This window comes from Caretta caretta, chromosome 4, assembly GCF_965140235.1.
Source record: "Caretta caretta isolate rCarCar2 chromosome 4, rCarCar1.hap1, whole genome shotgun sequence".
NCBI lineage: Eukaryota > Metazoa > Chordata > Testudines > Cheloniidae > Caretta > Caretta caretta.
In genome coordinates, this window is record NC_134209.1 from 84373075 (window position 1) to 84388251 (window position 15177).

Consider the following 15177-nt stretch of genomic DNA (forward strand, 5'->3'; position numbering starts at 1 on the left):
AGAAAAGAATTATTATTTCCCTTGATATATGGCTCTGCTGCCACAGAAGCAGATAATTTGACCAGTCTGAACAACATCTCTTCAAAAATCAGTCAGCTGGTGAAGGCTCATTCGCCCCTGTAAAGGAAAATGTAAAATTCCATTTGATAAAAAGTAAATTTGCAGAACTATTAACTATACTATGTAACCTATTACTGAAACAAGCCTCTGAACCAGCTCACTGGAGGGTAGCTAATGTAATGCTGATTTATAAAAGGCTCCAGAGGCGATCCTGGGAATTATGGGCCAGTGAGCCTAACTTCAGTACCAAGCAAATTAATAGAAACTACAGTAAAGAACAGAATTATTAGACATCTAGATAAACATGATTTGTTGGGGGGAGAGTGAACATAGCTGTTGTACAGAGAACTCAGCCTCACCAATGTATTAGAATTCTTTGAAGGTGTCAACAAGCATGTGGACAAGGGTGATCCAGTCAATCTAGTGTACTTGGATTTTCAGAAAGCCTTTGAAAAGCTCCTCTCTAAAGACTTTAAAGGAAACTAAGTAGTCATGGGATAACAGGGAAGGTTCTCACATGGATCAGTAACTAAGATAGTTTAAAAGATGGGAAACAAAGGATAGGGATAAATGGACGGTTTTCACAATGGAGATAGGTAAACAGTGAGGTCATCAAAGATCTGTACTGGACCGTGCTGTTCAACATAGTCACTAATGTTTTGGAAAAGGGGGTGAACAGTTAAGAAGCAAAGTTTGCAGATGATACTAAATTATTCAAGATAGTTAAGTCCAAAGCTGACTGTGAAGAGTTACAAAGGGATCTCACCAAACTGGGTGAGTTGGCAACAAAATGGCAGATGAAATTCAACATTGATAAGTGCGAAGTAATGCTCATTGGAGAAAAAAATAATTCCAACTATACCTATATAATCCTAAATTAGCTGTTACCACTCCAGAAAGATCTTGGAGTTCCCATGGATAGTTCTCTGAAAACTTCAGCTCAATGCACACCAGTACAGTCAAAAAGACTAACAGAATATCACAAACTATTAGGAAGGGGATAGATTATAAAACAGAAAATATCACAATGCCACTATACACACCTTGAATATTATGTCGACTTCTGGTCATCCCATCTCAAAAAGGATATAGTGGAACTGGAAAACATTCAGAGAAGGGGAACAGAGATGTGTAACAGCTCCCATATGAGAAGAAACAAAAAAAGATTAGGGCTGTTCATCTTTAAAAAAAGAGATGATTAGGGGGATATGATAGAGGTCTATAAATTCATTAATATTGTGGAAAAGGTGAATACAGAAAGGTTATTTATGCTTTTACACCATACAAAAAATAGGGGGTCACTTTATGAAATTATAAGCAGCAGGTTTAATACAAAACAAGAGGAAGTACTTTTTCATATAACACACAATTAACCCATGAAACTCATTGCCATGGGAAGCTGTGATGACCAAAAGTATAATTGGGTTAAAAAAAGAACTAGATAAGTTAATGGAGAATAGGTTCCTCAATGGCTATTAGCCAACATGGTCAGCAATGCAACCTCTTGATCTATACATTGCCAGTGATAAAGAATCCAGCACAACTCTTGATAAATTGTTCCAGTGGTTAATTACTCTCACTGTTAAAAAATGCCTTATTTCCAGTCTAGCTTGAGCTGTAGCTCACGAAAGCTTATGCTCAAATAAATTGGTTAGTCTCTAAGGTGCCACAAGTACTCCTTTTCCTGTTATATCTTTGTCTTCTACACTGAAATAGCCATTATTAAATATTTTCCCCCATGTTGGTACGTATAGACTGTGATTGAGTTATCTCTTAATCTCTTCTTCGTTAAACTAAATAGATTGAGGTCCTCGAGTCTGTCACTATAAGGCGCGTTTTCTAATCTTTTGATCATTCTCATGACTCTTCTCTGAACCCTCTTCAATTTATACCATCCCTTTGGAATTTTGGACATCAGAAATGGACACAGTATTCCAGCAGGACTCATGCCAGTGCCAAATACAGAGGTAAAATAACCTCTCTATTCCTACAGAAGAGTCCCCTGTTTATGCATCTAAGCATTGCACTAGCCCTTTCTTGCCACAGCATTACACTAGGAGGTCATGTTCAGCTGATTATACACCACAACTCCAAAACTTTTTTCAGAGTCACTGCTTCCCAGGATAGAGTCCCCCATCCTGGGTGGGAGGGAGGACTCTATCCTGGAAGTATGGCCTACATTCTTTTTTTCTAGATATATACATTTACATTTAGCTGTGCTAATGCATATTGTTTCCTTATGCCCAGTTTACCAAGCAATCCAGCTCACTCTGGATGAGTGAACTATCCTTTTCATTATTTACCAGTGCCCCAATTTTTGTGTCATCTGCAAAGATTATCAGTGATGACTTTTTCTTCTCGGCCATTGACAAAAATGTTAAATAGTGTAGGGCCTAAAACCAATCCCTGCAGGATTCCAGTAGAAACACATCCTCTCAATGATGATTTCCCATTGGGAATTATATTTTGAGACATATCAGTTTTTAATTAATTGAATGTGTTCCATGTTAATTTTATATCATTCTAGTTTATTAATCAAAATGCTGTGAGGTACCAAGTCAAACCCCTTTCAAAAGACTAATTATATTACATTAACACTATTACCATTATCAACCAAACTCATAATCTCATCAAAAGAAGATATCAAGTTTGTTTGACAGGCCCTGTTTTCCATATACACATTATATTATGGCATTAATTATATTACCCTCTTTTAATCCTTTATTGCTCATTATCTTGCACAAGTCATCCAGTTTGCCCTTTTTAAATATTGGTAAAATATCAGCTTTCTCCCAGTCTTCTGGAACTTCTCCAGTGTTCTAAGACTTATTGTAAATCAATATTAACTGTCCACTGAGCACTTCAGCCAGTTCTTTTAAAACTATTGGATGAAAATTATCTGGAGCTGATGATATAAAAATGTCTAACTTCAGTAGCTGCTGTTTAACATCCTCCCAGGATATGGAATGGTGGTAGGGCTATCAGATTCTGTCACTCCATTATCTGTTTTTCCTCAAAAAAAAATCTCCCCTCATCTTTGTTTATAAATAAAATGGTATGATTTATTTCTATTGTAAAATGCATATATCATCTGTGAATTAAGACAGATTGACTTGGTGACTGCAAAAGGGGGGCAGGACAAGTTGGCACATGTAGGATAGGGGTAGGTTGGCTGATAGAGAGGTGGTGCTGGGACAGGGAGGGTAAGGAGCAGGAAGCATGCTCAGGCTAGAGGGCCCTGAAGAAATCCCACCTTGGAGCACCCAGGTGAGAGGGAGTTAGAGGAAGCCTCCTGGGGAGGGCAATAGCAATGGCCAGAAAAGGAGATGTGTCCCCAAGGAAGGGCTGGGCAACCGGAAGTGTCCCCGGGAGATTCTGAGGAAATCTCCAAATTAGGGACAGAAACAAAAGGAACCATGAGGCAGGAAGGATACTGGCCTCTTCCTCCAAAACCTCAACCTCAAATATCCCATTCCACATCCACAACCCCTCTTATGCCTAACTCAGATCTCACTAGGTTGACTAGGGAGATGGTTTTTCAGTGATAAGCAAATCTAAAATCTTGGCAGGACCCACAGACTCAAGTCAGTTTCTCACACTCTCTGCCTTCCTATAGGGGGCATTCCCCTCATGATTCTTGTTCTTTGCGAAGTAGTCTTAAAATGAACTGAATGAATGAGTGGCGATCATAACCAATTATCTGTTCTATAGATTAAGAATACTGTGTTGTTTGAGTGTAAGACCAATGTAGTAATAAATACCTAAATGATAAATACTTTGTAACTTGGAGCAGCAGGGAAATGTACAAGTGCTTTGACCATATCATAAAGATAGACCTAATTTAGCTATTGACACAGTATTAAAGGTAGAGAAAGTTGCACAATGATCCTATTAATTCAAAATAATATTATGGCATTTTTACATTTGTTTTGTAAGAATTAAATTTCTACTGTTTACCTTTGCAGCATAAAATGTTATGTGCCCCATCACCACTGCAGGTAACTAAATAACAAGTCACCCTCCTATCCACCAAAATGCTCCTTTCACCATGAGAGAAAACTTTGCTGTTGTCCATGCAGCAGCATTGAATAAGGCAACATCAGTGAGAAAATAGCTTGGACGAAGAGTAAAAATAAAATGTGACCCTACTAGAAGGGCAGTTGCATAGTTTCATCCATCCCCTGCATCATTACCCTGCCTCTTTATGAAGTTATCTCTGCAAGGAAAGACTTATGAAGCGTTGTCAATGAATCAGTTCTAAGAAAAGGCAATACTAATTCTAACAATCAGTTCTAAGAAAAGGCAATCAGTTCTAAGAAAAGGCAAGTTAGCCTGAGACTTGATCATAGCTGTGAACAGATGATGGGGGGGAAAAGAGTAAAACCCAGGGACAAGTAAACCCAATAGAATCCCCCTGAGCATCCACTTGATGTTTTGTGGTAGATCCCACAATATATGATTAAATAGTTCACTTCTTATAATCCTGAAATAGCTTCTGTGATATCAGGACTTTGGGTACTATGGTGTGACATCTTCCAAAACCTCTCTTCTTTCTTCCCTTTTCTGAATTACAGCCAACAGCATACAAAGACAAAGCATAAACTTCAGCATTAGGTAATATTTTTCCTTAAATTTTAACATTCTGTGTCTAAAATGACCAAGCTAGAGCAGCCCAGTCTGCTGGGATTTACTCCTTCCTGCATACAGTAGTTCCTGTGCAAAATAAATGAAAATTAAAAATGTTAAACTTGCTGAAAACAATTCATGATTAATACTGGGATAAAAATAAATTATAACAAGACTTCCAAGATTTCAGCTTGCCACTAAAATATATTTATCTCCTGAGGGTTGGTGGGAGGGAAAGTTCACTTTGAAAATTAGACAACTGGGAGAAGTTGAAACACACCACCTTCAGCAGAAATGACTTAGCAGCCTTGATTTAAGGGAAACAAACTAGTCTATTACTATCATCAAAGCTGTTGACTGAGAGTAAGAATCTAATGATGGGAATTTAAATGCCATTTGCTGTCCCATGCTTGCCCAATGAATATAGTGGGCTTGCTGCTCGATGAAACAGGACCACCCTTTGATACCTATGAATCTGGGCTTCTGGTCCACCAAAGTTTAATGTTGTGACATTACTTTCAGCCCCCTCCTGCAAGTAATGCTCAGCATGTTGATTTTATCTTCCATTTTACAAAGAAAAAAGTTTCTAGTCCCCATTCCCCAGGCTTATTGATAAACTAGCCTGGAAACTGTATATTGATAACTAGGATGAAAAACTTGGCACATTGTCTTCTCATACCAATACAGCTTTATTGAATAGAACTGTGGAGGAAGGTTAGAGGAAAGAGAAATTTTGTATTTTCTACTTAAAAAAACACACTCCAGAAAACTCTGGAATTAGCCAGAACTATATGCATCACTAACCTGATCACTATGCTTTTATGGTTTGTCCCTTTCCTCTCGCCCGTCATCTGCCTTTGTCTTTAAACTGTATTCTCTCTGGGAAGGAATAGGTCATCTTCCACATTTGGAACACCAACTCCTAGCCACATAGTGGGTATTTCTGCAATATACAATAGTCCATTGCTGACGATTATAACAATAATGTTAATGAGATGAGTGTTGCGATAAAACCCATATGGGAAATGTTTGAGTGAGACAGCCGTTGCATGGGGGAAGTCCCACTCTCTCGACAGTGGAAACCAGATTCCAGTGGCACAAAGAATCATAACAGCTAGGGACTTCCTTAGCTGCAATAGGTGATCATTGGCTACCCTCACCTGCTTTAGCCCGCTCATCGAAGAGGTTTACTGGGGTGTGGCCACTATCTTGTGCAAACAGCTATTTGGAACCACAGGTGAGAGCTGGGTGCAGGTGGAGACCAAAGCGGATGAACTGTTCCCTTAGGAGCATGACATGTTCCTGCAACAGAGGTACTAACTCTCCCTAATATCCTCCGTACACCCTAATAACAGGGTGAGCACTGCCACTACCAATTTTTGTAGCAGTTATCTACACAGGGGGTTCTGTGTGGGAATGCAGTTAGAGCAGAATATGGACCTACATTTGATGTATCCCTGTCTATGTTGCAAAATTAAATAAGGGTATAGCTTGGCTCTGTAAGTGGTTAACTATTACCAGAAATGTGTAATTTGACTTTCATTCTAACCAACTCACTATAAGCAGGTTCCACTCTACGCTCTGCTCTAAATCCCCTTCATTTGGGGGCATTCTGCATATAATTCCAAAGATGGGGATTTCTTTACTGTAATTTGCAGATGACCTTTAACAGAAAAGTCAAAACATTGTGAGTCAGTTTGCTGCCATTACTTTTGAAGGAAACCTTTTTGTTTCTTATAGATATTATATAAACATGAATTCATTTTTTTTTTCACTACTGATCTCTCTATCTTCAAGACCACTTCAAAGATACGTAATAGAGAGAAAGGAGAAGTCTATTAGAAAGTGCTTGCTTTGTTCAAACATTATCTTATACTGAGGTTAGGATATTATATTGCTGAAACTTAGTTCTTGAAGTCCTGTGGGAAATCTTGTAACAATTCAATTAGGAAATGCAAATGAGGTTCTTGTTTTCTGAAGGATTCTCCCAAAGGAATGGAAGACAATTCATGACATTATTGACACAGTATTATGTAGCTGACTGTGGGCTTGAAAACTGAAACCTTCTATAGTGTGGCTTCAACACATAGATTTCCTTTAATAGCATAATTATGATTGAAACCTAAAAGTGATGATGATATTCGCTACTATATTATCTAAATTTAATTCATGTATCATGACTTTGTCAAAGTAATAAGAATGCAGTGACTAGAAAGTCTTAAGAAAATTAATGGAAATTAATCAAACACAAGTATCCTCAGAGCCTATGTGTGTGTTAGTATAGGATTTTGCAGCCTCAAATTTGACAAGTTCTCAGTTATGTAAACTAGAGGTAGCAGGTATGTTTCACAACTGGCTGGAAAAGTATACTCGAAGTTATTTTTATTATATCATTTCATAGCTATGCTTGGCACTTTAAGATATGTAAGAAGACTGGTGCTAACCCGAAGAATTTAGGGCCTGATTCCTCATTCCCGTGCATCTTGTGTAGTCTTTTACATGTAAAATGCTACCATTCTAATTTAGTAGAATGCCACACTTACTTTGCACAAATGTAAATGACCACACCTATTGCCAGGCACGCAGAGAATCAGGCCCTTATCTAAATTAATTGGCAAATGCAAGTCAATGGACCACAAGGGAACTGAGAAAGAAGGGATCACACCACAAAGGAAAGGGAAAGCATCTCTTTGGATACTTATTTCCAAGATGCAGATAGCTGAAAACTGCTTCAATTCCAAACTTTTTTTCAACTGACTTATGATCAGGCACAAGAATGGGAGCAGCTGAATGCCAGAATGGAGATTAAAGATGAAAAACTAACTGCAAAAAGTAGTTTTTTATATAATCGTAGAAATTAGAGGGAATAGATCTATTAGGTCATCTAGTCTTTTTTTCCCTGTGACAGAGTGTTTAGTAGGGACTTGGAGGAGAAGAGAGGATGTATTTTTTCCATGTATCCAGAGTATGTCACACTGAGAGCTGAAAAGCTCAGCACACACATCATGATTTAAACTTCAACCCTCTATCAGCTAATAAGTCATGTGCTTGCATGAGGAAAAATAAGCAATTTTGTCAAGAATTTTAGGAAAATATATTATGCAGTGCTCATTTCAGTGGAAATGACAAGTGGAGAGAAGTATATAGGAAAGTCCAATAATAGTGACACTTTTTCAAAATTGTTAGGACCATTCTCACAGGTGATATGCACAGTGGCATAAATTACAGATAAGTAAATAGGAACAGAGGAGTCTAAATTGGTGTAATTCACTCACTGAGCTGTAAATAGTGAGAGGGTGCTAGTATTACTTTACCTCAATTTCTTACATCTGCCTATTAATTACTTTTCCTGCTTTTATGTCTCTTCCCTCCTTTTCATGTGAGAGTTGCACCGGTGTAGACTTCCAGTGCTTTAAATCCTCTGAGAAGCTTAGGAGAAAATTACTAAAAGCCATAGATGTAAAAGAGCATTATTCCCTAAATAGAGCAGGGACCAAGTAATACAGGTAACTTCATGCACCAAACTATAAAAAAGAAGCTAGTACTTTTCCATTGAAGTAGACATCATGCCACAGATCAACTTTGAATTTTAGAGACAGTGTGTGCTGTAATCTCCAAATTGTATCTGGAAGTACCAAACTTTCTTTTTCATGTGCTGCCATAGGAGGTAAGGTTGACAGATCACTTACTGTACCTTTATTAAATGAATTAATGAATCTACTATCCACATTTGCTCAGCACCCCGACAATCCATCAGCTCCTCTTGCTAAGTGCCTACCTTTAGTCACTCAATGTTGACAGTATTGACCGTGTTGTCTTAGCAACTGAACCAGCAAGAAAACATCAGCATAGCTCTTTGCCCTAGATTTAAGTGACAAAACAAAATTAAATGCTTTTTTGTATTCTAAAATTCTGAATAAGCTATAAAGGAATTTTGAGGCAAACAAAAAGGATTTTACCTTCTCACTTCTCCACAAGATTGCAGCTCTAAGAATTTCCATGCGAAGAATGTAGGTAGTAGTCGCTCAATTTTCAAATGTGGGTATCTGATTAGGTTGTCAAAATCCTGTGTTTGAGGGTTTAAATCTGTACTAAGGCTTGTAAAATTGGAATTTATGTTTTTATGTTCTGTGACTGCTAAAATGCAGAATTCAGATGTTCTAATCAGGTGCCTGTATTTACCCTGTGAACTTTTTAGTTGTTCATATTTGATTATTCTCCATTTAAACTATACTGCAAACACAGATATATGGGGAAAAAGGTGCTTTTCATTTTTTTTCCACTCTATTATATTCACATCATATATACCACAGTATTTTAAAACAAAATAGCCAGCATTTAATACACTGACTGTAAGCGTTTGGACACTGGGAAGATCACATGCAGATGCATGCTCCAAGTAATTATTTAAGGTATCTTAGTTTCAGAAATTTTCATTAAGCTGCAACAGCTTGATTTCACAGTATTCTAATAAACAACAGAACAGGTCATTTCTGTTGGTGCTTTTATGTAGGTTGTAGGCTGTACACAGATTAGAATGGGATTGCTAACAAGTTTTATATTCAGATCAAATACTTAATTGAATACATTGAATGCTGACTTGAATACAGAACCAATTCTGAATGTCTGCCACAATAATGATGTTCGTAAAAATGAAAAGTCTGAATAACCCTGCTTGGTAATCCTTATTACTGTGCAGTACTTATTTAATTTAAATGAGAGCTTCAAATTAACCTGTGTTCATTTGAAAAATACTCTGAAGCTAGATAACTTTGAAAATCAAGATCTCATTTAAATTCACAAAACATCAGCATACGAAGACTCTTTACCTAAAGTCTGAACATTTGCTCTCAATTCTATTCAAGAACTGTTAACATGACCAATATCATTCCTGTTTCTAGTTTTTAATCTCTTCTTGTTCACCTACTACAAACACAGATTCTCCTCTGATCTGTTCCTAGTATCAATCCTATTCCCTTCAACTTCACTCAGACTAGTTCCACTCATCATTTAATCTATCATATACCGAACACTCATATTTTGCTCTGCAGCTATCTCTAAATATTTTTCTTTCCCAAATATTCTAGTATTCTTGCTCTTCTCCACATGCCCACCTCCACCATGACAGCTTGATAGATATATGAAATATTGCTGTGTATAAAGTGGGACAAACACTTAAGAACTTAACACCATCGTGTCTGTTTCCAGAGATCCAGGCCAGAGCACTAATGTATTTAAACAAGAGAGATAAAGTTAGATGACTGCACCCTTCACAACTCCTCCTCATCATCATTATCATAGTAAATCGCAAAGGGACGTAGCCTCCTTGCAGATCAAGCACCATCCGGATGGCTCTCTAGCTAGATCCTTAGGGATATGTCTACACTGCAATAAAACACCTTGGCTGGCCCATGTCAGTTTACTTGGTCTCACAGGGCTTGGGCTGTGGGGCTATAAAGTTGCAGTATAGCCATTCAGGCTCAGGCTGGAGACTGGGCTCTGGGTCCCCAGGAGGCCCGAGCCCAAATGTCTACAGTGCATTCTATAGCCCTGCAGCCCTGGCCCTGTGAGGCCAAGTCAGCTGACATAGACCTGCTGGTGGGTGTGTTATTGCAGTGTAGATGTACTCTATATCCACCACTGGTCCTTCACAGGTAGGACTGTGTAAAAGCCCTGACTTAGAGACTAACAAAGGTGCCACAAGTACTCCTTTTCTTTTTGCAAATACAGACTAACATGGCTGCTACTCTGAAACTTGATAGAGTGAGGCATGAGTGTAGCTTTCTTCTTCTTAGACATCATGCTTTATATACAACACAAGCAAGTGCTCTGGAATATTAATTTTTTTAAACTTTTTTTATAGTACTGTGCATATTTCAGAGGATTTCATTACATTGCAAAGAATAAGTTACAGGATAACTTAAGTTTACCTAAATTAACTTATAAAAACAAAGCTATTGTATGAGATGTCCAGTGGATGTGATCTTTAGCAAAAACTTAGGAAAGTATACGTTATAACAGAGATGCTGCACATTGTAGGTTACTAAGATGGCTGTATAAAATGTTTGACTTGAACTGTAAAACTAGCTTTTGTTTGCAGTCCAGCTGCATTAGCAGCAGAAGTGGTTTGTTAGAATGTATATTTTATTAACTTTGCAGAGCTTTTGGGGGAGACATTTTTTCCCCTTCTGGGTATCCATGAACTTTTTGAGACGGCTGTTCGCTGTGCATTTCACATTAGATCTTGATTTAAGACAGACCACATGGGACAAATCCATAATTATTTCTCAAGTGGACATCTGAAATTGCATATTTATCAGAGTATTACAATTAGGGACACCTACAGGTAAAGAAAATATCACCCTACTTTTCTAGTAAGAGGCCAGAGTCAATCTTTCTTCTTTTTGTAAGTATCCTACTGATTTTGTGTGTGTGTGTGTGTGTGTTTGTGTGTGGTGGGGAGGAGGAGTGTCTGTTGTAGATGTGAAGGAGTATAGGATCATAAACTTACATCCCTTCCCATGGATCATACCTAAAAATGGAATTGACACCCCAGTTATTTCCTGAATTTTGGGTAATCTCAGTGTTACAAAGCAAAAATGTATTTCCTCACATTCAAAATTCCCTGCTTATTTCTGAAGCTTAGTCCCATTTGGAGTTCTGATAATCCAGTGAATTTGTGTGAACCAAACCTCACTTGTGGGTTCACAGTGGGAGCTGACTGTAGAAAACAGCTCTAACACATACAAATTACATACGATTTGGGAATTCATTTCCCGTTAAACGTGGAAGAGGTTAGCACACCTCTGGTTACCAAACAAAGGTGAATAGTTACTTTGTTCCAGAAGAACGAGACTTTGAACTATTAAAGCTGCTCACATGAAAGCAATATGTCATGGGATGTTGAAAGGAGCATTATAATACTATCCAACCTTTTCTTTTCTTTTCTCCTGTTGAAAGCCAGTCCCCAAGGCAGGTCCACAGGCAAAGGTTGGATGCTTTTAAAATACATATATAAAAACTCTTGGACATGAGCTGGGAGAAAATTAATGAGACTGAATGAGAGAGATGCTTTCATGCAGTAACTGACAGTATTAAAGTCAGAAAATTATAACAGTGATGCCTCTATGCCACATGACTAGAGACAAATACCAAGCTTTGCTTTCCGCAATGTGCATTCGGCATTGCTGGAGGAGAGAGGCTACAAGTAGGGCTTATTTGCAATGTGGATATTTTTAACCCCCCTGTTGCTCGGTATCTGACAGCCAGTGGCAATAGAATATACATTTCAGCAGTGGGAGCAGAGTAATCTTCAAAGATAGCATAGTTTAAAGTTCAAGAATCTGCAGTTTCATTTCTGGCTTCTGAAATGAATCATGGATGCTCTTGCAAAGGTTGCAAAATACACTGCATGTTTTTTAATCCCTGACTAAAACTTCCCTATGTCTGTTGGTTTGGAATGGTTCACGGTCTGTTTCCAAATGCAGGTTGTCAGATTTAAACAATCAATTATAAATGTTAATGCCACATTCTCTTGAGTATGTATTTAGGGCTGGATTCTCAAGAAGCTGAACAGCTTGGATTCCCATTGAAAGTCACCCATGGTTGAGAATGTTCAGCACCTCACAATAGGCACTTGTCAGATCAGACTCCAAAATATGGTCCCTTTTTGCATTTGCCACCATTTAAAATCTTTATTTTTTTTCTGTGCAATCAGAAAACCAATGCTATATCAACTTTTAGCTACTTGTGAAGGCAAACTTGCAAAGATTTTAATGGATACCAGTCTGTATAATTCACCACCATTTCTAGAATGGGTTTGAGCTGCAAAGATTAAATTTGGATTCTAATCTGAATAAAAAAATTCCTGAAATCTGGGAGTGTTTATATTCAGAATTTGAGTTCAGGCACATAAGCCAGAGACAGATTGAAGACTGAACCCCCATCTTTAAAAATAAACTTGTGGTACAGAGGCGAAGACGGGAACAGAAGCAATGGTAAAAAGTAGGATACCTCTGAGACACCTCCAATGTAAATATTGCCTTCTCCTCTCCCTGTATTGCATCTTTTGCTCTTTGTTCCAATGCATTCATCAAGTTGCAGCTAAACAGATCACCTGTGCTGGTTTTCCCATTTCTAACACACACACACACAAATACGTGTCCCCCACTAGATTCCTATTTCTAAATTCTAGATTCTAAATTAAGTTCACTCCTTATTTTCATTTTGAAGGCCCCGCACAATGCCATCCCTGCATACATCTCTGCTCTTGTACCCTACCACACATCCCTAACTTGCCAGCCCTACTGTGACAAGGAGGCTTGAAATACCTCCTGGCCTAGAAAACTTAGAATTTAGTTATTTGTCTTACAGCTTTTCCCCTTTGGGAGGTGAGCAGGCAGAATGGAGGGTGCACACTCTAGTCTACCCTGTGTTGTGTCATTTCCTTTTCTTATGTTTTCTTTCTCTTTTGTGTTAACACAACACACAGACGCATTCTTTTATGTACACCCATATACTGTCTCACCTTCCTTTGTTGGTGCCTCTCAAATTCTCTTATCCTTTTCACTGGTTCTCTTCCCTTCTATTTTTCAGTATCCCTGTGAGACATGCCCTCCTCTTCCCTCCCTCTCTTACTTAAAGATTGTTCTTGCTTTCTGGGGTACAAAATTGTCTTGATCCCATCTGTCTCTTACCCTCTGTGATCTCCCTCCATGCCCAATTCTCTCCCACCCTCTGTAACCTGGTGTGAGGAACAGCTGCTAGGTAGGGGAACTACCAAGAGGAGTCTCAATGAGGTGTTGAGGCACGGGACTCAGGAGAAGGAGGAAATTTCAATATAGTAAGAGTTAGAGGGGAATGTAGAACATGCCCTTGCTACTACTCTTCAAACCATGTGGCCCCTGTGACATCCTCTAGATCCCACTATTGGTCAGCTATAAGATCTATAAACAGCGTGGCTACCACTTGCAAGTCACCTCACATGGCTCTTACAGATTATCTGGGAACAATATTTCAAGGACGCCAGTTTTGTGCACCTCTATAAACATAAAGGTGATAAAAGTGATAGGGCAAACTGTGATAATCAGCATGGCATTTCCCTTCTCTGTTGCTGAGAAAATTCTTGCACAGGTCATACTGAATATACTTATCATCTATCCTGTGGTAATCATCCTCCCACTAGCTCAGAAAAAGTGCTGGATACTTTTGTTCGCTTTTGGATGCCCAGAAAAGTTGATTTCTGTCACTCAGTCCTTCTGTGATGGGGTAATGGCCAGAATGGTGGAAAATGGTGAGATACTGGACCCCTTTCAGGTCACCAATGGCACCAGTCAAGGTTGTGTGCAGATTCCCACACACTTGTCCATCCTTTTCTTCGACTGTGCTTATGGATGCATTTCTGTACGTTGGCAGAGGAGTATCTATTGAGTTTTGCATTGAGGGGAAGTTGTACAATTTGCAGTGCTTCTGTTCTTACACGAAAGTGACAGATTAACTCAATAAGGACCTTTTATTTGCTGATGACTGTGCACTGGTTGCTCAGTTGATGACATTCAATGTATAACTTATCACTTTGCTCGTGCAGTCATTTGCTTTGGTTTCACAATCAGTGTTTTGAAAAGTGAAGTACTCTATCAATCTATGCCGGGGATGCATGTGAGTAAGATCAGCAATGCTCCTCTCAGGACTGTGGAGCAATTTTGCTACTTACGGAGTATGCTGTCACAGAATGCCATAAATTGATTGAGATAACCTGTGGCATAGCCAAGGCCAGCTCTGCATTTGGAATGCTGCCACCCCACCTATGGAATGATAGGAGTGTCAAAATAAGTACTAACCTAAATGTCTATCAGGCTGTCCTGCTCATAACACTTCTGTATGGTTGTGAGATATGGACAACATATCACTGCCCCATTTGGAAGCTTGTTCCATTTCCTATATGTTGTCTTCAATTCAATTGTGGGTCTAAAAATCCTCAATGTTTGTCAGTTGTCTGGTATTCAAAGCATGCTCCTAACAGTTCAGGTCATTTGCCCAGGCATCTCATTCACATGGTTGAATCAAGAATACACAAGGCACCAGTCTGCATGTTGGCCAATACAAACAATATAAAGCAGGGGACCCCAAACTGTGGGGTGTCCCCCTGTGGGGAGGGGGGAGCAGAGGAATGTTTGGGGTGTGGGGCTGGGGCCCAGGCCAGCGCCCATGTGGGGAGGAGGGCGGGGAAGGCCACCACCCAGTTCTGCTCCTGGTCCCTGGCCCCAGCTGCTGGCCCCAGGCGTGGGGCCCCACTCCTGGTCCCAGCTGCCGGACCTGCACTCCTCTGTCTGCCCTGTGCCTGCCCCTAGTTGTGGCCCGAGCTGCAGCCCCATACTCCTGTCCGTGCACCCCCCTGGAGTCACTGCCCCACTCCCAGCCCCAGCTCTGGGGGTGTGGGGTACAGACAAGGTGAAGGGGGGGCACAAGGTAAAAAGTTTGGGGACTATTGAT

The 15177-nt window shown here is 39.3% G+C and overlaps 1 long non-coding RNA gene across 1 annotated transcript in view; it reads right to left on the reverse strand.

Moving 5' to 3' along the window:
* The window catches only part of LOC142071769 (uncharacterized), a 248325-nt gene that overhangs the window by 36057 nt on the left and 197091 nt on the right, over nucleotides 1–15177 (reverse strand). Inside the window, exons 4-5 of the long non-coding RNA XR_012667962.1 lie at nucleotides 5491–5629; nucleotides 1104–1157 (exon numbers count right to left, since the gene is read on the reverse strand). This is a non-coding gene — a long non-coding RNA (uncharacterized LOC142071769). The remainder of the gene's footprint in view (nucleotides 1–1103; nucleotides 1158–5490; nucleotides 5630–15177) is intronic.